This window comes from Pongo abelii, chromosome 17 (assembly GCF_028885655.2).
Source record: "Pongo abelii isolate AG06213 chromosome 17, NHGRI_mPonAbe1-v2.0_pri, whole genome shotgun sequence".
Lineage (NCBI taxonomy): Eukaryota > Metazoa > Chordata > Mammalia > Primates > Hominidae > Pongo > Pongo abelii.
The window spans coordinates 88,223,281-88,251,161 of record NC_072002.2 but is presented as its reverse complement, the minus strand read 5'-3'; the positions used below and the strand labels follow the sequence as shown (position 1 = coordinate 88,251,161).

The 27,881-nt window shown below is 36.1% G+C and overlaps 2 long non-coding RNA genes across 3 annotated transcripts in view; one reads left to right on the top strand and one right to left on the bottom strand.

Annotated features, from left to right (window-relative positions):
* Nucleotides 1-9,850, bottom strand: part of LOC129051631 (uncharacterized) — a 75,596-nt gene extending 65,746 nt beyond the window's left edge. The window contains exons 1-2 of the long non-coding RNA XR_008516027.2: nucleotides 9,690-9,850; nucleotides 7,552-7,628 (exon numbers count right to left, since the gene is read on the bottom strand). This is a non-coding gene — a long non-coding RNA (uncharacterized LOC129051631). The remainder of the gene's footprint in view (nucleotides 1-7,551; nucleotides 7,629-9,689) is intronic.
* LOC103893008 (uncharacterized) lies at nucleotides 8,950-21,893 on the top strand. Of its 2 annotated transcripts, XR_008516025.2 has the most exons (6): nucleotides 8,950-9,906; nucleotides 12,215-12,380; nucleotides 13,203-13,352; nucleotides 15,562-15,685; nucleotides 19,303-19,416; nucleotides 21,715-21,886. It is a non-coding gene; the product is annotated as an uncharacterized LOC103893008 (long non-coding RNA). The 2 variants fall into 2 exon arrangements; XR_008516026.2 differs by lacking the exon at nucleotides 12,215-12,380 and having other exon boundaries at nucleotides 21,715-21,893.
* The last annotated feature ends 5,988 nt before the right edge of the window (nucleotides 21,894-27,881 follow it).

Sequence of the window (27,881 nt, the reverse complement as noted above, 5' to 3'; positions counted from 1 at the left end):
GCTGATTGATTTTCACAAAATATCTTTATGCATACAGCAAGCACTCTGAGTGAGATTATCCAAATAAACAAGATAACAATATGCAATTTAAGATGTGAACATTTAAAGTCTGAGCCCACACCACATGGATTTAAATTCCCTTCCATGTAGACCATTATGATTCGTGTTGTATTTTTCTGCAGGCTCTATAAATGTACCACACCCCAAAGTACTTCCTTATATCTATGTCTTTATCTTTTTTTTTTTTTTTTTTTTTTGAGGCGGAGTCTTGCTCTGCTGCCCATTCTGGAGTGCAGTGGCGTGATCTTGGCTCACTGCAAACTCCGCCTTCCAGGTTGAAGCGATTCTCCTGCCTCAGCCTTCCGAGTAGCTGGGATTACAGGTGCATGCCACCACGTCCACTAATTTTTGTATTTTTAGTACTGCAAACTCCACCTCCCAGGTTTAAGTGATTCTCCTACTTCAGCCTCTCTAGTAGCTGGGATTACAGGTGCACGCCACCAGCCACCACGGCCGCTAATTTTTGTATTTTTAGAAGAGATGAGATTTCACCATGTTAGCCAGGATGGTGTGGAACTCCTGACCTCATGTTGACAAGGCTGGTCTTGAACTCTGACCTCAAGGGATCTGCCGGCCTCAGCCTCCCAAAGTGCTAGGATTACAGGCATAAGCCACCGTGCCTGGCCCTAAGTCTTCATCTTAATAAAACCTTCATATCAGTATTTTTCCAGTTGTCCTTAACTTTTCCTGATGTGCCCATATTTAAAGTATTAAGTGAAAGAAATATGAAATATTAATGTGTCTATTTAAAATTTAGGCTGTGGTGGTAATCACAAGTCAGCCGTCCATATGCTAAATTTTACCCAGGACTGAAGCACTCTGGGTTGTCAAAAGAACACTGGGCTGCCTCCTGTCCTGGCTCTGGATTCTTGCTTTTGTTTGCTGCAGGACTTTAAGCAAATTTCTCATGCTTTCTGGGCCCTAGTATGTTAATTTGTAAGAGGTTTTGGATCAGTTGCTTTTAACTTTTTATTCTTTCCATGTAAAGAGGTAGCTCTTATTTTTATTTTTGTGAGATATTTATTTATTTTTCTATTTATTTAATTTTATTATCTTATTTATTTTTGTAAGATAAGCTTTGATCCTTTTGTTCTTATATTTAAAAAATTGTCATGCAGTGAAATTGACATTATCTGATGTGCCATTCTATGAAATGTAACATACGTGTAGGTTAATATAACAATTACCAAACTAAACTCTACCAACCACAGGTACATTCTCCACAACTATAGTTTTGTCCTTTGGAGACTGTCATACAAATGGAATTACGCAGTAAACATTTGAAACTGACTTCTTTCATAGAGAATACCTTAGAGATTCATCCAAGTTCTGTGTACCAGTTGTTCATTCTTTTTTATGCCTGATCAATAGTCCACTGTACGGATGTACCACAATGTTTGTATCAATTCACCCATTGAAAGGTGTTCAAGTTGTTTCCAGTTTTGGGCAATTATAAACAGAGCTCTATAAAGATAAGTATTTATACAAACATAAGCATTTATTTATTAGGGTAAGTACACAGAAGTGGGCTTACTGGTTAATACAGCAAGTATTTTTAAATTTATAAGAGAATATCAAATTATTTCCAAGGTTGTAAAAATTTGCATTCCCATCAACAATGTATGAGAATTCTAGTTGTCTTGTCACAAGCACTTGATATACATATATATGTGTGTGTGCATTGCGTATTCATATACATGTATATACAATACATATACATAAATGTATGTACACATATATGCATATGTGTGAATAATACATGTACATATATGTGTACACATACATATATTATCCATTTTAATAGTGTAGTTTTATAATGTCATGGCCTCAATTTGCATATCCATGCTGGATAATGATATTGAACATGCTTTCAAATGTGCATTTGCCATTCGTATATACTCTTTGGTGAAGTATTTGTTTGGATTTGTTTTCAATTTTGAATTGGTCTGTTTTTCTGTTGGATATTGAGAATAGAATATATTTATATATTCTAGGTACAAGTCCTTTGTCAGATACATGATTTCCAAATATTTTGTATCCATTTATAAGGATGCATTTTATTCTCTTAGCAGTTTTCTTTATACAGGAAAATAGAGTTTTAAATTGTTTATTAAGTCCAATGTATGATTTTTCTTTTATGAAGTGCACTTTTGGCGTCTTGTCTAAGTACACTTTCCTAAGCCCCAGTACAGAAAAAACTTCACCTATACTTTCTTTTAAAAATATTATAGTTTCACATTTTACATTCAGCTATTATGCATTCAGAGTTAATCTTTGTACAATGATGTGAGGATTAGATCAAGCCCTCCCTCACTTTTTTACATGTGGATGTTCAATTGTTTCAATACAGTTTGTTGAAAAACTAAATGATTTATCCACTTAATTACATTACATCTTTGTCAAAAATCAATCAGCCCTCTTTGTGTGGCTCTATTTCTGCATTTTCTATTCTGCATTGATCTGTATGTTGCTCCCTTTGCTAACAGCAGGCTGTCTTCATTACTGTAGTTTTATAGGAAGACTTACAAACACGTACTGCTTCCTCCAACTTTCTTCTTTCTTCTTTTTCAAAGTTGTTATAACTATCCCAATCCCTTTGCCCTTCCATGTAAATTTGAAAATCAAAGTTTGTCTTTCTGCCATTGGAAAAAAAATACTCAATTTTGCTTGGCATTCCAGGGACAAACCTTATTTGGTCATGGTGTATTCTTTCTGTTATACATGGCTATTAATATTTTGTTGAATATTTTATCTAGGTTTATGAGCTATATATATATATCTTTAATTTTCTTTTTTGATAATACTTTTGTCTTTTTTTGGTGTCAGGGTAATGCTGTTTTATGAAAGGTTTTGGAATTTTTTTGTTTGTTTTTTTCCTAAAAGAGATAGTTTACTATTAGTGTTAGCACTTAAATGTTTTGTAAAATTCACAATGTGAGTGGTTTGTAATTTGTGGGTTTTAAGTAATAAGTCAATTTTATTTAAGAATATTTCTTTATAGTATTTTCTTTTTATTCTTGTGGTGTCTGTCAGCTCTGTAGTGATATCCCACTTTTCACTTCAGATAATTATTAAGTTATGTCTTCTCTCTTTTTGTATTTGAATCATACTAAAGAATTTTTAGTTATATAGAGCTTTTCAAAGAATCAACTTTTTTGTTTCATTGCATTTTACATTGTTTTTGTTTTCAATTCTTTTTATTTCTATTTGTATTTTTATTTCCTCCTTTCTGCTTGCTTCAGCTTTGTTTTGCTTTAGAATTACACTCCACATTCCAGCCCACCTCTTATGGGTGATGACTCCAGTGTCAGTTGGGTTTTCAAAGCCTTTGCTATGCTTTTAGAATCTGGTGAATGTACGCAAACCATTGGACAGGCTAGGACCTGGGCCATAATTAGTTGGTATCAAAAGTCTTTGGCAGTAGACTATTAGTGTATAAGGTTTTGATATTGTGAACAAGTTCAGATTCATTCAGGCATACACACATTTTGGAGATGAAGTGAGTAGTATATAAACAACTTCATGGTGTTATGTTCTGGAGTTCTCTCTCTTTGCAATCTCCCCAGTACATTCCGATTCCTGAGGCTTCTCTTTCGGTGCTCTGAGTAGATAGCTAGAGGGATAGTTACCTTACTCTATGTGTTCTCCAAAACTGTGTCCTTGTTCTGGAGCCAAGTGTGGGAGGACAAAGGGAGGAAAAAAGCAAATGAAGTTGTTTCTAACTTCTTGGAAGACCTGGAAGGAAAGAGAGACCCCCAGTTTTGTCACTGTTGTGGTATTCTTCTCTGCGTGCTCACGTTTAGATTTCCTGTGTCTTCAATCCAGGCCGAAGAATACCAGAGTGAAAAATGACCATCTTACCACATATTTGGTGATGATTCGACCAGTAGTCGTGGTCTTTCCCAATCTGCCTGCTTTTATCAGGTTGGTGCAAAATTCATTGCGGTTTCTGCCATTAAAAGTAATTAAAAGTAATGGCAGAAACCGCAATAACTTTTGCACCAACCTAATATTTGCCATTTGTAACTCTCAAATCAATGCTCCACCCATTATTTTCATGATTTATAGCTATATTCATTGGAAAAGACAGGGTGAAGAGACCTAATTCCATTTTACCCAGAACTAGAATCACAGGTTAGCTAAATTTAACCTCTAATAAAATTGTTTTTGCACTTGAATTTTTCATATTTGAGTATTTTAAGCAACTGCAATGATATCATATTTAACTGATGCTTTAAGTCACAAAAAAGGAAAAGACAGCTAAGAACAACAAAAGCACACACAGTAATAAGACATACTATCATGTCACATACAATAATAACAAATTTGGAGGTGGGACATTTCTGAGTGGGAGAATAATGTTCTCAGAGACCCAAGCTGGGTCTTTTATATTCTGTCATTCTCTCTTGTGAGCTACTTCCACCCCGCATGCAGGATGGCCGCCACGTAGCCAGGGAGTTTGTCCTCCCTAGACACTTTAAAATGCCAACTGAGATTAAGAAACAGCCCCCTTCTCGGTCGGGCGCGGTGGCTCACGCCTGTAATCCCAGCACTTTGGGAGGCCGAGGCGGGCGGATCAGGAGGTCATGAGATCGAGACCATCCTGGCTAACATGGTGAAACCCCGTCTCTACTAAACATACAAAAACAGTTAGCCGGGCGTGGTGGTGTACGCCCGTGGTCCCTGCTACTTGGGAGGCTGAGGCGGGAGAATGGCGTGAACCTGGGAGGCGGAGCTTGCAGTGAGCCGAGATCGCACCACTGCACTCCAGCCTGGGAGACAGAGGGAGACTCCGTCTCAAAAAAAAACATAAAACGTAAAGAAAAGAAACAGTCCTCTTCTTGCAGTCCTCGGTCAGAGCAAGGGGAATGTTTCTGAAATTTTCTCTCACAACTCACTGGACAGAACTATTACCAAAGCAGCCATGGATGAATGAGATTGAGTTACTTTGATTGGATTAGACAGACCAGGATAAACCTCAGGTCCATGATTTTTCTCTAACTCCAGGAATATGCACAAAGAAACATGATGATATTTCTCAAGAAGAATGGGGGAGCAGTTATGGCTTTTGACTGGGCACCGAGACTATTAGTCTCAATATTTCTGTGAGCAAATATCCCTATATATACCCAAAATAGGAGGACTCAACACCAGCCTGGAGACAATGATATATAATTCTATGTTAACATGTTTAGAAAGAGAATGAGGTATTGATTTCACCGTTAAGGGATTATCATGGATTTAGACAGAATTTTAGTAAGTATTCACAGACAATTACTGTAGGTTTCCTACAGTAACCACTGTAAAAATAAGATCTAATCACTGTCTCTCCATGAATTTCCAACGACCACCTAACAGCAATCCCAGAAGTGTGCTCAGAAGTATTTCAAATCTATATATCATTTATCGAGATGATAAATATTTTCCCCATTACATCGTACATGTAGTACTTAATTTTCAAAATTTTCTTAGATGGTAATAAAGAATGTATTTCAGCTTACAAATTTTAGGTTATTTTCATGTTTAAATATAATCAAGTGAGATAGATATTGGCGTTTCCTAAATATTTCCTATATCATAATCGAAAAGTTATGTACATGATAAAAATGAAAATAACAACTCTGATGAATTTTCCAAATCAAGGGTGTCATAAATGACCCCACATAAATATTATGCCAAAAAAAGTATAAATGCTAATGAATATGTCTGCATTTAACTTTTGCACAGAATGAGGATTACAGATTATACTTTATTGTTTCAAGTATTAAAAAGAGTCAGTGTCCACAAGACAAAAACAGTTAGAAGAATGCCTAAGTCTTAGTATCATGTGGCAAACAGTTCACAAGTATACACTGATATTAACTTGTAATATTAAACTGTGTTTTAATTAGTCTTTCACAATCAGTGGTTTGAATTTTAACCATGTCACTTAATAGTGCTATGGACCTATTCTCTCATGTATAAATGATGATAAGCATTCTTTTGTCTTTTGACAAACAAGACTACTATACATGTAATTATATACACACATATATAATTTTATCCTTATATATTGATATATATGTATATTAATATGTATGTACATTTATATATACATAAGAGGGGTTTAATAAATATTAATCTTCTTTATAGAGAAGACTTTGTTATATATATATATATGGAGGAACACAGACTCAATCTCTCACTTTGAACAAAAGTGAAACAATGCAAATGCTTGGATCTGCAGTTGACAATAATGGCCAACTTCTTCCATGCTTTTGCTCCAGAAGGCTCACACCAGCCCCAGTTTCTAGCAGCCTGGCTTCCCTGCCTGTCTTAGCTACAATTTCTTAGTAACTCCCAGATTTGCTTAATTCCTAAGCATGTGCTTCGGTGTGTCTGTACAAGATTTTCCACAGTCTCTCTCACTCTGGGCTTTCCCAACGTATTTTAGACTTGTACAGTTAAGAGGCTGCTGACCACAGCATGAGCGTGTTTTCCTTGGATCATGCCTGTTTTTAAGCCCTCCATTCAGTCTATAGGCACTGTATATCCACCTGTACAAGTACAGGTGCAAAGCTTGTTAGCACAGATAGATTCCAGGTCCCTTCACAGGACACTCCAACATTGACCAGGAGAGATCCTTTCAAGAAGAGAAATTCTGTGGCTTAGGGCAACTAACTTAATGGCCCTAAGCCTCGGTGGCCTTCTCCTGTAAAATGTTCTATATATTATAATGCTATTATAAAAGCAAAAAAATATAATAACTTTGTCATCAGTAGTCATTTGATGTTGGTGATGGTACTATTACTATTAATACTATTACTCTTCCCATTACTATTAGTGCTTATTACAATCAGCTACACTGAAAGGGTTTCCTAGATTTCAGGCACATGAGACTGTAGGACTAAAAGAAAATACATAAAATAGATTATTAGAAGCACGAATAAATTGGGTTATTTTTGCAGATAACTAAGCCATAAAATTATTCTAATGCAAAGACAGAAACAGATGAGTCCATGGTCTTTTGCATTGACGAGGGATGGGTGCAGTTTTGCCTATGAGAGTAGGCGCTTGTGGTACTTGCACCTCTTTATCAATCATCAGCCTCCCCCATTTCAAGGAAGCTAGGACCTGCCTTTAGCAGAATGGAGTAAATCTCGATTAAGCTAACCATGGCAACTTAATTCACCTTGCCAGTAATAGTGTTCAAAACAGCCTTGTGACAGATTCTTGACCAACGATCCACCAAGGAAAATACATGTGACCCTGGCAGTTTGGGGGTTTACTCTGGAGCATTTTCCTCACTTTAATACAATGAATACAAAGTGTCATTATTTTCTTTTCTGACTTTGGGAAATTGTATGAGAGTGTAGTGTTTGGAGCTGTTGCAGCCATTTTGTGAGTAAGAAGGCTAGTATCCTATCCATGGGCAGCATACTGAGAAGGATGGAGTAGAAGGAGGAAAAGATCACTTTCTCGACAATGTCATTAAACAGCTGAGTTGCTGACCTTGGAACCGCTCCACCACCACTTTTCTTCTGTGTGGCGAGTCTTCATTATTTAAGTATCCTTACAGGGAAATCAGCCTATGGCACAGAATCAAAGTTGAATGAGAATCCCTTGATTAAACAGGCCATAAGAAAGAAAGAGACTCTGCTCCTGAAAATAATAAAGCATAGCCAGCTGTCTTTATTATTGCAGTTTTCTAAGTTGGTTTACCTACTTGCCTTCCTAGAATTTTATGTTATTTTAAAAATTCATTTTATCTATAAATAAATATAAGTCATTTTTGATACTGATAGATGATTAGGGGTAGTTGAGAAGAGGCTGTAGTCACAAAAAGAGTGAGAAGTAACCATAGTTCTAAAATTTGTGAAATTACTCCCTGCTAACAATTATATTCAATAACATGTTTCTTAGAGGTTTTCATCCACTGATTCTCAAATATTTTGGATCATTGCCTTAGGAAGGGGAAAATGTCCAATCAGGAACATACTCCTCCTTAACATTTTACACTTGCCCTTTTTAAATTGTTTTGTTGCCTGAGGCTTTATAAGATCTATCTTAGTATTTTTTAATGATTATCTAGATGAAGATGATTTATGCAACAGTTGTTCTTGTTAGGTGAACTAAACCTTCCTCCTACAAGTCACAGAATTGGTAACTTGTCCAATAACTTGTCCCACTACTGGAAAAAACACTAAGAGCATATCACGGGCAAACTAACTGAATGGCTAGGTATTTTCATTGTGGAGTCAGACTGACCAGGGTTGAAATCCCAGTTCAGCTACTGTCTTAGTTCATTTGTGCTGCTGTAACAAAGCATCATAAACTGAGCAGCTTATAAGCAACATAAACTTATTTGTCACAGTTGTAGGGGCTGGGAAATCCAAAAACAAGCATGATCAAGATACTTATAAATTTGGGGTCTGGTGAGGGTCTGCTTTCTGCTTCATAGATGGCCTCCTCTCACTGTATGCTCACAGGATGGAAGGGATGAAGGAAGTCTGCGGGACTTCTTTTATAAGGATGCTAATCCCACTCATGAGGGCTCCACCTTCATGATCTAATCACCTCAAAAGGCCCCACCTCCTCATACTATTAATTAATTATTAAGTTTCAACATATAAATTTGGGGGAACACAAAAATACAAGCCATAATAGCAATGTACTTTTGGAGTGAGCATGGAAAAGTTCTTTAGTTATTTTAAACTTACTCTCATCTGAAATAGTTGGATGATGATAACATTCAAAATCTACCTAACAGAGTGTTTGTAAGAATAAATAGGTAGTATTTATAGTGTTTAGCCCAGAACCTAGCACATAAAGTAGAATAAAATACAGCCTTCTTTGTTTCTGTCTTTCTCTCTCTCTTTTTTTCTTTTTTCTTTCTTTCTTTCTTCCTTCCTTTATTTCTCTTTCTTTCCTTCCTTCCTTCCTACCTTCCTTCCTTCCTTTCTTTTTCTCAAGGTCTCATTCTGCCACCCAGGCTGAAGTGCAGTAACACGATCTTGGCTCACTGCAGCCTCAACCTCACAGGCTCCAGTGATCTTGGTACCTCAGCCTCCTGAGTAGCTGAGACCACAGCACATGCTGCAAGGCCCAGCTAATTTTTGTATTTTTTGTAGAGATGGGGTTTTGCCATGTTGCCCAGGCTGGTCTCAAACTACTAAGCTCAAGCTATTCACCCACCTCAGCCTCCCAAAATACTGGGATCACAGGTATGAGCCACCATGCCCAGCCATAAAATACTTTCTTAAACATCCATGCAGTCACAGAAATGCAAAGACATACCATCTAAATAACTGTAAATATCTACTGCATTAATTCAGTCAATATGCAGATATGTGGGCAGATTCTATATCCCTTTTGCCATAAAATGAGTTATTCAGATCTCCATGTGAAGAAGCAAGACTATTCAATCTTTCTAAAAGAAGGCAGGCCCTTAGACTGAGCCCACAGGAGTTTTAACTCTCAAACTATTCTACAAATTGCCAAAATTACCATTGAAGTCGTTTTACTTTTTTTTTTTTTTTAATGGAAACAGGTCATCGCTCTGTTGCCCAAGCTGGAGTGCAGTGGTGATCACAGCTCACTGCAGCCTCAAACTCCTAGGCTCAAGAGATCCTCCCACCTGCCTTGAGTACCTGGGACTATGGGTGAGCGTCACCATGCCTGACTAATTTTTTCATTTTTTGTAGAGATGGGATCTCACTATATTGCCCAGGCTGGTCTTGAACTCCAGTGCTCAAGTGATCTTTCCACCTCAACCTCCCACAGTGCTTGGATTACAGGCCTGAGCCACCAGGCCAGCCCAATTGAAGTGTTCTAATCAGTTACTGGCTTCAGCAGCTTCTTCTCCAGGTAAGCTGACCTGCATTTTCTGTTTCTTTCTGTTCGTTTTCAGGGTGATGGTTTGTCCTGTGACCTCAATTCCCTCAGGGATCTAAGAAAAGTCATTGGTTATCAGTTTGTTCAATTCTGTTTTTTTTTTTTTTTTTTGGTTTTAAGGGCAAGAGTGACAGCTTCCAAGATCTTTACATATTAGAGTGGAAGCCACTCAGTGCGTTTCTTAGAAATATGAGTTTTAAGTTTAAAAGGACTGTATCATCTACAAATAATATTCTTCAAAACTTACATTGATTACTTATATTCTCCTTTTTCATTCACTTAAGGCTCCAAAACCATTTCATGAACTATAAGTAAAACCTCAAGTCCCCTAACTGACTTAACAGACTCCATTTTGGTCAAAGGGACCCCAGGGAAACCATAAAAGCTGAGTTCCTGGACATGATGTGCCAGGAGGTCAGACCGGCCTCATTATACACCCTCCCTTTTGTGGTTTAGACACAACAACTGACCAGCCTTAATGTTAACATAGAGATTGTAAGACTCACAAGATGGATTCTTTATGGCAATAAGATAGCAAATTATAAACAAGAGCTAAGTCCATGCATGCCAGGCAAGGGTTAAGTCACGCATCCCCTACACTTGAGAATATGTTCCCATTGCCACAAGGTTTTTCTTCAGCAGCTAAACAACCACTGGCCTCGAGATAAGCAAGATTAAAACAATTATGGCTCATCCACTACCAGATGCTGGCCCCCACCCCAGTTCCACAAGCCATAAATACAGCTTTGATTGAACTAAGTAACTGATTTCAGTAACTTTCTCCTGATAAGAAACTACCAGCCTGGTCCTGGCGGGTTTACAGAGGTTGCACACTGAGTGCCTTTGTGTCCCTGCTTCACCCTTTGATGTACACGGCCTAATTGTAATGCTTTTTAAATGTTAACTCTCCACCCCAAAGTGAACATGAAACACATGTAACATGCATGTTTGTTAAGTACACATGTGTTAGTACTCCCTCATACATATTCATAAGATCCTTCTATAACCTGTTGAATATGTATATCTGGCCAACCTGTTCAGCATAAATTCCTGCTTTACCCTCCCTCCCTCCAAATGCCTGTTTCCAGCTTCTGTGAAAGTCTTTGCTTCCCAGACTGTCAGAATGGCTGCCTTGCAGGCTATAACCCTAGATAAGAAATAAAGTCTCCTTTTCTAGCACAGTAGGGTGACTATAGTAAAAAATAATGTAATTGTACATTTTAAAATGACTAAAAGAAGGCTGGGCACAGTGGCTCATGCCTGTAACCCCAGCATTTGAAAGGCTAATGCAGGCGGATCCCTTGAGGTCAGGAGTTCAAGACCAGACTGGTCAACATGGTGAAACCCTGTCTCCACTAAAAATATAAAATTTATCTGGGCATAGTGGCACACACCTGTAATCCCAGCTACTCAGGAGGCAGAGGCAGGAGAATGGCTTGAACCATAGAGGCAGAGGTTGCAGTGAGCTGAGAACGTGCCACTGCACTCCAGCCTGGGTGACAGAGCAAGACTGCATCTCCAATTAAATAAAATAAATAATAAATAAAATGGCTAAAAGGGGATAATTGAATTGTTTGTAAAACAAAGGATAATTGCTTGAAGTGATGGATACTCCATTTACCCTGATGTGATTATTATGCATTGCATGCCTGTATCAAAATATCTCATGTAACCCATAAATATCTATATACCATGCATACACAAAAATTATAAATTAAAAAAGTCTCCTTTCTAAATTTATAAAGTGTGATTTATAATAACAAATACTAATTTATAATAATAATAAAAATATTTTATTGTTTTATAATAATAAATTAATATTTTATTGTTAATTTATTATCAATATAATATTACTTTTAGACTTTTTTATTTTAAGCAACAGGAATACTCTGATTAAATGGAGGCGTGTTTAAAAGGTCACATGATCAATAAGAATCAAGTTCAATAGCTAATATTCAGTAAAAATTCAAAGTGCTCATGGATACCAGACCTTCACAAAATAGGAAGTGTTTCGTCAGGGCACTGTCGTTCATTACACTGTCACCATTGTGTTCACATACCATGGTCCATCTTGGAGGATGCTTTTATCAACCATGAGGCAATACAGCAACAGGTTCTAAACGTTCCTTTTTCTTTGAATCAGTGACTTGATATTTATAAATCTACATAGAGTTGTAAATTAGGAGTGCATTAGGTAAACAGCTGATTTAGGCTTGGGGTAAACTCTAGATGGGAAATACAGTGCCATTGATGAGTCTGTAACTTTCTCTAATCAATACAGCACACTGAGCCCTTGAAATCGCTTCTTTCCTGAAAGGCTTTGCACAAAATTGATGAAGGAAGATATTTGCTGATTGACATGTTTACTCCTGGAGGCTAAGCTGAGGAAATGCTTTTATAGGCAAGGAAGCTTTGATTTGCAACTTAGGGATGCCAATATGAGAATGGTTAGTATGGAAATACCTGGATAGTGATAATGTGATAATAGGAGAATAAGCACATATAATATTAAAATGCAAATAGAGGAACAGGAGAGAAAGGTTGATAGTGCCAATTGTGATAACACATAATAAATGTTAGCAATTTAGTTCTCACATTATTTCTATAAAAGCAATGAGCCAGGTCCATGGTTAAGAGGCAAAGTACAATTACTATCTAAAATTATAGTCAGTTATTTTCAGAAAAGAGAGAAATAAATTATCTCCTTTTGTATCAAAATTCTCACTTATGTTCAACCTCTTCACAAACTTAACACAGATTAATATCTTCCTTTCATGTTCTTTATTTTTGCTTCAGTATATTTCATTTATACATTGTTGGCTGCCCAATATACTTTTTATTTTCTGCTAGGTCCACACAGATAAACATTCTCCTTTTCTGTAATAGCATCTTCTAATTAGTCAAGGAGCAATTTAAAATGTTATGATACAATAGAGATGCTAATAGAGAATCACGAAAAACATAGAGAATCATGAAAAACATAATGGATTAATGCAGAACAATTAAACTGGTCAAACTTCCAGGAATGTCAAAGCGTAATATAAATATTTAATAAAAATATTGTCTTAAGCTTTCTGTGGCACTTTCAAAAGAGTATTTTCTAATTATAAAGTCTCTTTAATAAGTTCAATTGACCAAGTAACAGCTTTTGATCATCATTATTTAAAATGGAAGAATAAATTACTGAAAATTACATTCATACTTTAAACATTTGTCATTCTGCTGTTTCACTTGCATTGTTTGAATGATCTGTTTTTCTTTTTTATTAGAAAATTCACGAGAAGAGAGGAAATACTGAGGAGAAAATGGCAGATTGTGTTTGCTGACTTTTATTGACAAAGAAGTCACCATGAAAATCACAGTGAACCATTTGGAAAGCAAACTGCCAAAAAATAATAGTTAGTCATGCTCTCAGGCTGGTAATTGAAAGTTTTGTTCAAATTGTATTTAATGTTCAATAATTGTTTAACCATACCACTGCTTATCTTGGGAATGCTGATACCATGGAGACGATAAGATAAGGTGGCTGCTGAAAATCAGATTTAGACCCTACTTTGATTACATTTTTTTTTGTATATCCGATGAAGGTATTATATGTTAGTGATTGTTCTATGCTTAATATTTACATAGCAACAAAGAGTAAATGAACAGCAATTTATACATGTTATATTGTTGACCTATGCTAAAAGTTAGTTACCGTAATGAAATGGTTTGGCTGTGTCCCCACCCAAATCTCATCTTGAACTGTAATCCCATAATCCCCCTGTGTCCTGGTGCTGGACCCAGTGGGAGGTAATTGAATACAGGGGCAGTGTCTCCCCCGCTGTTCTCATGATAGTGAGTTCTCATGGGATCTGATGGTTTTATAAGTGTCTGGCATTTCCCTGCTTGTACTCAATCTCTCGCCTGCCACCCTGTGAAAAGTGCCTTCTGACATGATTGTAAGTTTCCTGAGGCCTCCCCAACCATGTGAAACTGTGAGTCAATTAAACCTCTTTTCTTTGTAAGTTACCCACTCTGAAGTATTTCTTCACAGTAGTGTGATAACTGAATAATACACGTAACAATTATATGAACAAATTATAACAAGTTTGAGATACATCAGGTTTAAATTAAGGAAAAATGTTTAAAGAGTTTTCCTCCTCAATGTGTCTTAGGGTCGAAGAGGCGTTTTTGTTTGTTTATGAATAGGTCCTGTTTGCAAAAGGCTCTCAAAGGTAAAACATAGGCTTTAACATTCTGAGGCCAAGGATGGAGCTGCGTCTGATTTATAAAGTTTCAGACGCAGTAGACAAATTGTAGACCAATTGACATGAGAAACTAGTCTTCCTCTGAGGCTGGTAAAGCTGCAGATCAGCAAACACTCAGACTTGGTACAGAGAAACAGACTGATTTAGAAAACATTCTCCCATTAGCCTTTGGTATACTTCAATTACCTGGGATAGAGTGATTTCTGTGATTTCTAAACCTTCTGTCCTACTCATCTCACAGGCCATATCCATTCTCAGAACTCATGCTTTCCTTTATTGTAGCCTCTGTTCTACGACTCCTTTAATACATTTTTATTAGGAGCGTCATTGAGATATAATTTATATCCCGTAACATTCACATTTGAAATGTGGCATCCAGTGTTTTTCAATGTAGTCACAGACTTATGCAACTATCACATCTAATTTTAGAATATTTTCACCGCCCTCTGAAAAAAACTAAATAACAATTAGCAGTAGCTCCCCATTTCTTTTCTCTGCCAAACCACTAGCAACCATTAATCTATTTTCTGTCTTTAGCCATTTGCCATTCTGAACATTTAATACAAATATGATCATTTAATATGTGGTTATTTGTTAGTTTGTTTCTTTTTAAAATATGGTCTTTTTGACTGGCTTCTTTCACTTTGCATAATGTTTTCAAGGTTCATCCAGATTTTAGCAGATACACGTACTTCATTCCTTTTTTATGCCTGAATGATATTTTGTGGTATTTTTTGCTGTTATGAATAATTCACTGTTTGGCCGCCGTAAATATGCACGTATAAGTCTTTTTGGGGACATGATTTTATTTTGGAGGATATATACCTACATGTTGAAATATTGGTTCATATAATAAACCTGTGTTTAAATATTTGAGGAACACTTCTTGAAGGTATTGTTTGTGACACAAATCTATTATGCATATATGTATGTATTTACATTGATTATGCTTTTGGTGTAGTATCTATCAAAGGTTATGAAGATTTACTGTTATATTTTCTTCTAAGAATTTACAATTTTACCTCTTACATTTGTCTCTGTGATTCATTTTTCAGTTAATTCTTGTGTATGGTGTGAGGTAGGAGGATAATTTCATTCTTTTTTGTGCGACAATTCAGTTTTCCCAGAACTATTTATTGACAAGTCAATAAAGTGAATTGTAGCATAGAAAATATTGCGTTGAATTATCTTGGCACCTGTATGTATCAAAAGTCAGTTGATCATAAATGTAAGAATTTATTTCTGGAACCTTATTTCTATTCCATTAGTTGATATATTTCTCCTTGTGTTAGTACCATAATGTCTTAATTGCTATAGCATTGTATTAAGTTTTGAAACAGGGTAGTATATGTCCTTCACCTTTGTTCTTTCTTGCCAGGTTGTTTTGGCTGTTGTGGGTTTCTTGCATTTCCAGATGATTGCAAAGAGCTGTTTCTCAATTTCTGCAACAAATGCCAGCTGAAATTTTGCTACCAGTTTCATTAAACATGTAGAACAATTTGGTAAGCATTATCAACTTTACCCCATGAACACCATATTTTGTAGTCTCTAATATCTCTTAAAACAAACAGCCCCCAATCTGTGCCCCCAAAATTGTCAAATACAGTCCAGCATCTTCATTTATACAAAAGAAAAGAAATTCTTTTGCATCATGCTAAGAACCGGACCCAGCTCTGAATCAAACTGTGATATGCAATGTAGGCCTGAATAAAATACTCAGCTGCTCACGTCAGACTGTCCCCAATGAGGTCAACAGTGACTTCACAGTTTTCCTGATTTCACAAGCAAAATGGTTGTGTATGTGATTTCCATTAATTTAGTTCAAGAGTGCATTCAACTCATTTTCTCAGAAAAAAAAAGCAACAAAAAAACCATTTTTTTCCCCAGAATAATATGGAATCATCTACTTCTAGTAAGACACCATGCCTGACAATTTTTCCCATTTCTACACTTTCAAGATGCAAAATTTTGGTTTTATTTTAACATATACAAAAACCATAAATGCTTTTAAAATATAGAAAATATTTTTGCTATGTAAGGACCAATAATTACTACATGCCAATATAGTACCACAACCATTAAATACACATGAGAAAATTCATGATATAATCATTTCACACTCCTTTCTTCTATGTACCACCATAGGTACCACCATAGGTAGAAGAACATTTATTTCAACTAGCTTAATACTTTTATGTAAAGTAAACCATAAAGGAAATTGAAACCAAAAGTAGATAATGGTGATATGTCAGTTTTATTTGGTTTTAGATTTTTTTCCTCGTGGATGACACAAGGCAGAAAAACTCACAACAAATAGCATAAATTTTGCTTGAGGACAAAATGGGAATTTTGCTTGGAAATAAATCTGAGGAAGGTCTTCCAATATGACAACAGCTGCTTCTTGAACGCCTAAACTTTTCTACCATAGAGGAACGCCGAATAGCCTTGAGCCTGGGGAATTATAGCAGATGTAAAATTCTTCAGCAATGTTCTCATGAAGCATCTAATGTAGATCCACATGGTTTTTCCAGTGAACCTGCCAGGGTGCATTAGGAACAAAGTGAATCCTACAGATCCTAAACAAATTATCATGCTGTATGGAATTATTTGATAGAACCCAATTAAATTCTGTAAATCGTCTGCCAAATATAATAGTTTTAGTTTTAGAATAGTTCATATGAAGCCATTTTGAGGCAATAATTAAATACCAAGCCTAATTGCCTATTAAGGCCATATTTTTCTTGTGATAATAAGAGCAAATTATAAGCGTTTAGATCTATCAGGGGATTCTTCTGAATTTTCTAGTGTTATTCAAAGGCAATTTTAATGAGTTCCTTAAGGACAAATAGTTGCTTCATAGCAAACCCTGAATAAATATATGGTGAATGACTTATGAGCAGACAAATAAATGCACATCAATAGAGTGAAATATTTATTGAGGTTCATATATCACCTCTCCCAACCAGAGTCAGGTGTCAATCAACGAAAGATTTGTGGTCTTCAATATTTTTGCAATCTAGTCCTAGTTTATATAAACTATAATGTTCTTCTCTTTTAAAGCTTCCCTCTGTTTTGCATTTAAGAAATAATCTTAAAAAGAAAGAAAATAATTTTCCATAGATTTTTGGAAATAGAGATTAGAGGGCTGGGGCTCGGGAGTTACGCAGATGGGCTTTGAATCCTGATCATAACCACGTAACAGCTGTCGGTCTTTGGGCAAGCTAATCAACTTCACCAAGCCTTAGGGTTCTCATCTTTAAAATGAAAATTGCATTACTACTCAAAGTTGTTCCTAAAATTAAATGAGATAATGCAGGTAAATCATTTAGCATTGTGGCTGGCACAAATTAAATAATCAGTCAAATTTAGATATTAATTTTAGCATTATTCTTCGTTTTTCTTGCAGTGCTTTACCTTGGTAAAAGTTTTCACTTCATGACAAATGGATTTTGTCACACAGGAAAAATTTAAATTTTACTGATTTAAATTTTACTGATTTACTGGTTTAACGTACTATAGAAACAAAATAACTTTTTAAGTTATCATTATCATATATTGAAAATGTATTTTTCAGCCAGGCGCGGTGGCTCATGCCTGTAATCCCAGCACTTTGGGAGGCCGAGGTGGGTGGATTGCTTGAGCTCAGGAGTTCGAGACCAGCCTGGCCAACATGGTGAAACCCCATCTCTACTAAACATACAAAAATTAGCCGGGCGTGGTGGCACATGCCTGTAATCACGGCTGCTTGGGAGGCCTGGAGCACGGAGATCACTTCAACCCGGGAGGCAGAGGCTGCAGTGAGCCGAAATCGCAGCTCTGCACTCCAGTCTAGGCAACAGAGTGAGACACCATCTCAAAAAATAAAAAAGAAAATGTATTTTTCTTTCCTCTTGCTTCATGCTGTTTTCAAATTATTGCAAATTTAATTTGTTACTACTGCCTATTTATCCATCTGGCATCTTATTTCACTCATTCTCACTGTGTTGAAATGAATGGTCATATTAAGCTATGCTCTCAGGATTACACATGTGAATGTCTGACTTGCATTAGTAAAACTAACGATTCTAATTCCATATTGCTTTGATTATAAACTAAACAAAAACCCTGACATTATTACATTAGGAAAGCTGTTTTGCTAGAAACAAGAGCAATATTATATGAGAATTGAATTAATAAGTACAAATGTTTTAATGGCCATTACAACAACATAAAGAAAAACAAATGTAAATATTTTAATAATACAAACTATAATTAACGCTGTGTATTTTAACTCTTTATGTCTGATAGAGTAACAAACTCTTGAGCATGTTGGCCTATGTGCAAAGACCCATTGATCTGGTTTTTCCCCACGTATTTGAAAAATGATCCATTTTGCCAAAGTATAAAATTATAAGATATAGAACTAAATTCTGGTTACCCAAAGGCTAGAGATTTGATACGCTATGAATAATCATGCTGCTGTTCACTATTATAAGGATTTATATATTGGAAAGTATCTTATCAATTACCTCATTTCTTCTTTATAAGTTTTTAGGTGTCCAGAAATGCTCATCCTATCATCTTTTTCTAAGGAGTGAAACAAGCTCCTTAGGCCCTGAACTAATAGAAATCACAAACTACAATGAAAGGAACATGACTGGAACCCACCTGCATGACTCTTTTCATTATATCACACTCTTTGATTAAAAAGAATGTACAACTAAATATGTTTGTTGAAAACAATTTTTATTGAAGAACATACAGAGAATATTACCCATTCCTGCCAGGTACAACAGCATATTTAGCCTGTGTTTAATGTATATATCATGTGATTAGAACATTGGAACAACAGTAAGACTGAAAAGGAACTCTGTGATGTTTACCTGCTGAGAACAAAAGGAATGAGAATCACTGCTCAACTGATAACATCAAAACTTTATTGACTCACCCATCTTTTCATTACAGTGGCCTAATTTCCAACTTTCTACTAAGTGTCAAGCCTCTGTCTCTAGTCCTAATAATTCCTCTTAAGTCCATATCTATATATACAGGCTCAAATCAAATTTCTTTCTGTGTATGTCACAGGAACCCAGTCTCAACATTTCCATACCTCAGATCATGTTTGTGCTTTCTCTTTCAGAGCCTGAGTGAGTTCTGTGGAGCCCATACTACCTGTGATTCAAGCCAGGAATCTTGGAATCTCCCTGAACAATTTCTATGGTGTCGTCACATTTGCTATTACTCCCCACACTCAGTAGGTTCTACCCCCAAATCATTTCTTTTCTCTATCCTCTCTTTCCCAGCTTTATAATATGACTTAGTTCAAGCCCTAATCACTGGATTATTCAAAGTCCCTTAACTGGTTAATTCCTACTGTGATCAACAACTTTAAAGAAAGGCAATAGGGCTGGGCGCGGTGGCTCACGGCTGTAATCCCAGCACTTTGGGAGGCCAAGGCGAGTGAATCACGAGGTCAGGAGATTGAGACCAGCCTGGCTAACACAGTGAAACCCAGACTCTACTAAAAATACAAAAACTTAGCCGGGCGTGGTGGTGGGCACCTGTAGTCCCAGCTACTAGGGAGGCTGAGGCAGGAGAATGGTGTGAACCCGAGAGGCGGAGCTTGCAGTGAGCCAAGATTATGCTGCTGCACTCCAGCCTGGGTGAGAGAGTGAGACTCCATCTCAAAAAAAATAAAAAAATAAAAAAATTAACAAAAAAGGCAATGGCTATCCCAAATTGCTGAAGCCTTTGCTAAAAGCACAGACAGAAAACAACAATATGGTGATGTTTGTGTTAAACAAATGTTATTGATTCTAGGACACAGGTCAGATGGCAGATAATCAAACTCAAATGTTGATCCCAGGGGTGGCTGTATCATCACTAAGGCCAAATCACAACGTTGGTCTCATGGGAACACAGATCTTGGGTTTGGAAAGAGCACAGGCCTGGGCATGGGAATGGAAATAGGGTAATTTTAAGATGACTAGAGGTTCCTCAAACCCTAAAAGTACCACTGAACCTTGTTGCTAAAATGGCTCCTAAATCATAGAGAAGTTTCTCAGTTATCTCTGCAAACTCAAGATCCTATCAGCCTGTTCAGGGTCTCACAGGCCTCTGGGTTTGTACATGATGTCCCTACAGTGGTGATGGGGACTGATGAGAGCCATCGTTCCCATTGGAGGAGGGCAAGCTGCCACTGAGTGTCAGCTGCTAGAGTAAATATCCAATCACATGTGTACCTGTATCCTATGGATATTGGCTTCCCCTCATACAACTTGCTGTTCCTTTGTTTTCCATTGCTGACTATATTTGAATCTTTCTTGGATTTCCAGGAAACATCTGACTGCTTTCCTGTGCCACTTCATACCCAAGAGAAGCTCAGGGAGATCCTTTAAGGTCCTTTATGCCCTTATGATAGTACATGAATAGGTAAATGTACCACTGCTCCCCATACTTCTTGGATAATGCACAAATAGTAATATAGTCTCGCAACCAGCAGCCTAGACAGCCCAAATATGTGAAACCAAAACAGCTTGATCTTCCAGACCTGTTCTGACTCCTTGAGTCTTAAATCTCCAAGCCTCTTGAATGTTTCACCCACAGCCTTCCCTTTGGGATCTGGCATGGGACAGGAAGGGCGGAGAAGGGCCTGGGGCTTTTCCTCAGGGATCCACCACAGTCTAGGCCAGTGGGTGGCAAACTTTTTCTGCAAAGGATCAGCTGGTAGATAGTTTCAACTTTGTAGTCTCATCACAGCTACTCTACTTGACTCTGCCACTGGAGTGTGAATGCAGTCATGAATAAAAGAAGAAAGTTTTCCAGTGAAACTTTAGTCACAAAAACAGTCTGCAGGCTGAGTCTGGCCCGTGGGCTTTGGTTTGCTGGCCTGTGGGCTCTTAGAAGGCTCTGACTTTATCCCTCTATGAGGGAAAGCAGATTTTGGGGTATTCTCCCAAATCTTTATACCTTATGTCTGTGTCTCTTTTTAAATTAAAAGTAAAATTTAGGCCAGATGCCATGACTCACACCTGTAATCCCAACATTTTGGGAGGCTGAGTGGGGAGGATCACTTCGTTCCATGAGTTCACAACCAGACTAGACAACATAGCAAGACCTAGTCTCTACAAAAGAAAAAAAAATTGAAAATTTAGCAGAGCATGGTGGTGCTTACCTGTAGTTCCAACTACTAGAGAGGCTGAGATGGGAGGATTGCTTAAGCCCAGGAAGTCCAGGCTGCAGTGAGTCATTGTTACACCAATGTACTCCAGACAGGGGGACAGAGTGAGATCCTGTCTCACAAAAAAATTAAAAATAAAATAAAATAACTAAAAATGTGCATCTTGTTTCTCTCTGTGTTGTCGTAACAATCTTCTCTGAGGCTACACATATGTTGCCAACTAAAGGGACCAGGGCAAAGACCACAGGAAAATCCATAGAACCATCTATCAAAAATTTCCCTAATGCTCTATTTGCATCTTAACATTCTTTCTTTCTCAATATTACTTTTCTTGAAAATTTCTTTATGTGATAAACTCTGCTTTGCATTTAGGACTGTGTGTTTTTGGCTGCTCACCAAGCCCTTGAGGAAAACACTTGGAGTCAATATCATCCTTTTGATGCAGTGCTGAGTAATGAAGTATTTCCCTGTCTAAATAAGAGCCAAACTGTATAATTAAATTCTTTCCAGATTGTATTAAATATCTTGATATGGAATAATTGTGACAACTTCGTTTATGTAGTTTTTCTCATTGTTGTTTTAGAAAATTTTTTATAGCATGTCTCATTCACCCTAAAAATAGCCTTATATTAAGTTCAAACAAACATTTTTGCTCTCATGTTATTTTTAAAAATTAAAATGTTCTTGAACCCAGGAGTTCAGGGCTGCAGTGAGCTATGATCATGCCATTACACTCCAGCCTGAGTGACAGAGCAAGACCCTGTAACAAAAATAAAATGAAATATTTGTCTCATCATCAGTTACTCAGTCTCTGAAACAAATAAAAGACCGGGTTTACTTAGATTATATGCTAATGGTTTTAGGAATAATTACAGATGATACACACACAATATATATCAATTATACTTTATCAAACATCAGTGATTCCTCAAATTATGCCTAACTCATGGAATATTAAATATTCATTTGCTATCTGAATATTTTGAATAATTTTACCAATTATTCAAAACATATTGAAGATGATTTATCTCACTGTAGTTTTTTTTTTTTTTGAGACGGAGTCTCGCCCTGTCACCCAAGGCTGGAGTGCAGTGGTGCGATCTCCGCTCACTGCAAGCTCCGCCTCCCGGGTTCACGCCATTCTCCTGCCTCAGCCTCCCTAGTAGCTGGGGCTACAGGCGCCCGCCACCACGCCTGGCTAATTCTTTTTGTATTTTTAGTAGAGACGGGGTTTCACCGTGTTAACCAGTATCTCCTGACTTCATGATCCGCCCGCCTCAGCCTCCCAAAATGCTGGGATTACAGGCGTGAGCCATCGCGCCAGGCCAGCTTTTCTCTTTGGTTTTCTATGTACATATCCCTGTGGTTTTAAACCAAGAACAATAAAGGGAGTTAATAGCTTTTTGATTGTTCCCCCAAACACTTACTCATTTTCTTCTGAAGAACTAACTACTTAAAATATAAAATATGTATATCTCCAACTACACTTTGAGCTTTTTGATATCAGATCATTGTTTTTACTTACTCTTGATTTTTTCAATAACTGGAAGAACTCATATAACATACAGGATACTAAAAAAATAGAAATAAATAAATAATATTGTATCTTAGGTAATTTTCAAAGTAGGTGGGATATATCAAATTAAAACTTTGGAAGTTTTGCAGTTATAATACAAGTTCTAGGTTGCCTTTTGTTTTTGATTTTGTTTTTACATAAAGTATATCAATAGTAATTTCCAATTTCAGTTTATTTAAACAGAAGTGACAAGGGCTTTGTGAAACAATCTGAATACATCTTTTAGTTATTTACATTTAACAACAAAATTACCTACCTAATTTAGTTAAGTTTTTCTAGACCAGTCAGGTTAGTTTTCATAGAATTATGTTTTACACTTACATTGTACTACCACATATAATAATCAAAATTAAAATAATAAGTATAACTGGTAGAAAGTGGTAGGAGAATACAATGGCTATTAAGAGGCTGATAGTCCATCTTTTGCAAGCAAAGATGTACAAAGTTCTAGAAATAAACTTGTGAGTCTTGATAATTCTGCATATGAAAATGGAAAGCCCCAGTTTACTCAAAATATCTGTTTAAAGGAGACTGGCTAAGCAAAATTTTACTATTCGTAAGACTGGGAGTTTACAACAGACCTCGTGATTAAATCATACTGAATGACGATTTGGTTTAATGAATAAGAACTGGTATGGTCTATGTATATTTGAAATTGAACATTTTCAAAATGTTCAAGATATGATATTTTAAAATATACTAAAAATCTTGTCAGTCAAGAAGATTGTATTTATAGACATGCAAATATTCTGAAAAGTAATTCAATTGTAATTCAAGACTAACTTATTAATTCCCATTCTAGAGATTTTAGAAGATGGAAAAAATAAAAATACATTGCACTCTGAGACATTCTGCATAAAAATGGAATGTGTGGTTAGTGTGGCATTAGATTAACTCAGGCTTTGGACTTCGGGGCATAAAATCCATTTCCTCTCACACCAGTCTCTGAAGCTTAAAGGATTCATTATTTCCAGTTGCAAATGCCATCAGAAAAGGATTGCTTTTCTTTCTAATAACACCAAGAATGTAGTTTACCATTGTGAATAAACTGTCTTAAGCTTTCCCTGAATAAAATAAATACAAATGCTCCTCAACTTACAATGATGTTATGTTCCAGTAAAACCACCACAAGTTGAAAATACCATCGGTCAAAATACATGTAATACACCCAACCCACCAAACATCATAGCTTATCGCAGCCCGACTTTAAAAGTGCTCAGAACACTTACATTAGCTTACAGTTGGGCAAAATCATCTACCACAAAACCTATTTTATAACAATGTGTTGACTATGTCATGTAATTTATTGAATACTCTACTGAAAGTGAAAAACTGAAAGGTTGTATGGGTATTTGAAGTATGCTTTCTACTGAATGTGTATCACTTTCATATTATCATAAAGTTGAAAAATTGTAAGTCAAATCATTATAAATCAGGGACTGTCTGTACTGACATTTTAGGTTAGTTTTGCTGTTTTACTATCTCTAGTAGTGTGTTCCCTTCCAAATCTCAATAATCATTCCTAGAATACCCTCTGCTTACAGGACTATAATTGTTCCCCAAGGGAAAATCACTAGTTGTTAAGAAACCATGAGAATTTTTTAGATTATTATTTTAAATCATTTTCTCAGATGCCTTATTTTCTCCTCTCAATATTAACCTGAAATAAAAAGAAATGCCACAATGTTAAATCCTTTCTTCTGCCTGGATTTTAATTTTATTTTATTTATTGGCAGATTCATTTTATAAAGCTGCATTCAAACAAAATAATTTGTAAGTAATCAAGTTTAATTAAAATCTGTATTGTGATTATGCTGAAACAGCCAAACCAATACACATTATAAGACCTTAACTGTTATTAGTCTACTGCAGAATGTTTTAAATCTCTTCAGATGTCACTTCATTGCCAATCTGCCCCATGTGGGAAGTTGTGGTAATGGTTTCTTTCTAGCTCATTGATTGCTTTTGGTCAATTGATGTAAGTGTTTCAGTTTTCTTAATTGGCTTACCTTGTTTTGAACATTTGTTAGTAACATCTTAAAAGTATCAAAATGTATTGGCCTGGTTACCACAATTCAGGAAGTGCTATTTTATATCTTCACTTTAACACATAATACACAAAACATTTTTCTCCGATCAAGAGTTTTATTGTACTTCACTTATGTATCATCCTAATTTTAAAAAATTATGTTGATTGAGATCAGAATTTGAATAACCTTGGAAATGACTGAGCAGTCAGTACATTGCATTTATTGCAAAATGTAAAATAGCTGGTGACATAGTGAGAATTCAAACAATATCCCATTTCATTTTCATACCATCTCTCTTAAAAATGTATTTTTTTCCTATATTGTTTTGAGCTTTCTTCAACTCAGGAGTTGTTTATAACTAAACATATTTAAAATATTATAGCTTTTAATAAAGTCCAAAATATCTTCAAGCTAGGTTGTGAATTCTCAAATAGAAAGTCCTAACACCCTCCTACTGAAATGCATTTAAGTATGTTAATGTTTGCAAAATATTGATCAGTCTCTTGTGTTCTTTATCCCTGTCTGGGCCTGGGTTTCAAAATTGCCAGTGAACCACATTCAGGGACAAACTTTGTTAAACTCAGTGTCATAAAATAAACCACTCATGTATCAGCACAACTACAGATACTCCCAATAACTGAAAATTTGAATAAGTGAAGCTGAGTAACTTGCAAGAATTGAGAAGAGAAACAGAAAAATCCTCTGTTAAAGGATTTATGCGATGCTATTAAGTGGATACATGTTTGCATTGTAGTAATTCAGGAGGAAAAACAGAGGGATAAGAGCATAGAAAATATATTTCATAAAATAATAGCTGAAAATTTCACAAGTCTTGGGACAGATGTGAACTTCCAGATTCAGGAAGCTGAAAGAACTTCAATTAGATTCAACCCAAAAAGAAACTCTTCAAGGCACATTTTAATCAAACTGTCAAAGACAAAGAGAATTCTAAAAGCTGCAAGGGAAAAAAGCCAAGTCACAGAAAATGGAATCCCCCATCAAATGATTAGGAGATTTCTTAGCAGAAACCTGGCAAGCCTGAAGAGAATGGGATGATATATTCACCGTGCTCAAAGAACTCCCCCAAAACAAAAAACTACCACCAATACTAGATCTAGCAAAGTTATCCTTTAGAAATGAAGGGGAAATAAAGAACAACCTGGACAAGCAGAATCTGAGGGAATTCATCACCACTAGACTGGTCATACAAAAAGTGCTTAAGAGAATGCTACAACTGAAAGTATAAATAAATAAATAAATAAATAAATAAATACATACTAAAATAAAAACATGTGCAAGTATAAAACTCATTAGTAGAGTTGAATTTACAAATCAAAGTTGGAATACTCCAGTGTTGTTTGGTGCTGTGTAAATCTTGAATTTCTGCAGTATGAAGGTTGAAAGTCGAAATGGTCAAAAAAACAGCTAATATTAGCAGCTAATAAAAACAAAATAGATAAAGATGTAAATTAAGGCAACAAAAATATAAATTATGGGGGTAGAGAAAAAGTCTAGAATATTCTTATGTGAGTAATGTTATTATCGTTTAAAAAACAAGTCTATTACAGATCCAATATTCTTTATGTTAGCCTCACGGTAACCACAAGAAACAAATTACTGCAGACATACAAAAAACAAAGAAAAATAAAACAAAACTTAGCATCGCAGAAAACCACTGGTCCATAGATGCAAACAAGAAGAGTGGAAGAAAGGGACAGAGATCTTCAAAACACACACACCAATTGGGTAGGCTCAAATCCAAAACAACAATATGAAATGGTGGCAGTAATGTGGAGGTATAGAAACTCATCCATTGCTTGCGTGAAGGTGCAGGGCTACAGCCACCCTGAAAGAGTGCAGCAGTTTCTTATAATGCTGAAGAGAGTCTTACCATACTATCTAGCAATTGTACTTTGGGATATATAGCCAATTGATTGAAATCTTTGTTCACACTAAAACTTGCAGGTGAAATGTTTTAGCAGCTTTATTCTTAATCACCGAAGACTGAAAGCAATCAACATATTCTTTTAGGTAAATGGATTTTTAAAAAAAACTTGGTACATTCATACAATGAAATATTATTTCAGCAATGAAAAGAAATTAGCCATTAGGTCGTAAAAAAGACATGGAGGAAGCTTAAGTGCTCATTGCTCAGTTAAATCAACCAATCTGAAAGGTTTACATAATGTATGGTTCCAAATATGTCTCATTCTAGAAAAGACAAAACTATAGACACTATAGAAAGATGGTTTCTAAGAGGGAGGGGATGAAGGATGACTATGTGAAACAGAGGGAATTTTCAGAGCAGGATAACTATTCTCTATGATACTATAATTATAGATATATGATATTATTATGCATTGTCAAAACTTATAGACCTTCACAGCACAAAAAATGAACCATCATGTATTCAATTAAAAAAAACCATTTAGGAGGTCAGAGGCTCTCAGGAAGGAATGTAGATTCTAACAAGATGATCAAACTGTATTACAGATTTATGAAACGATATCCGCAAAGAAGGTGGAGGGAAATATGCTGACCTAAATCATTTTAGAAATGTATGTATAAAAATGGAGAAGGAAATGTTCATAAGCACTGTATTCTCATTTCAAAAGTAATATCCACCAGGGATCTAGGTTAATAATTCTGATACTGCTATACATGTGTCTAAAATTAAGCAATTAATTAAATAGGCAGTGAGTGGTGGGAGCTGGATTTCTCACAGCTGGAGTGAGAATTTACTGATTAGTGATATGAGGAGGCTAGAATGATCCAGGTGGTAAGGTATTATGGTTGGAGACATTGTTGTGAACTCGTTAGGCCTAACATAGCTTCAGATGGTTAAATAGAAAAACTTGTAAATATGTGTATATGTCTGGGATATTATAATCACATGTTCCCTTATTATGTCAGTAAAGAGGGCCTAGAAACTA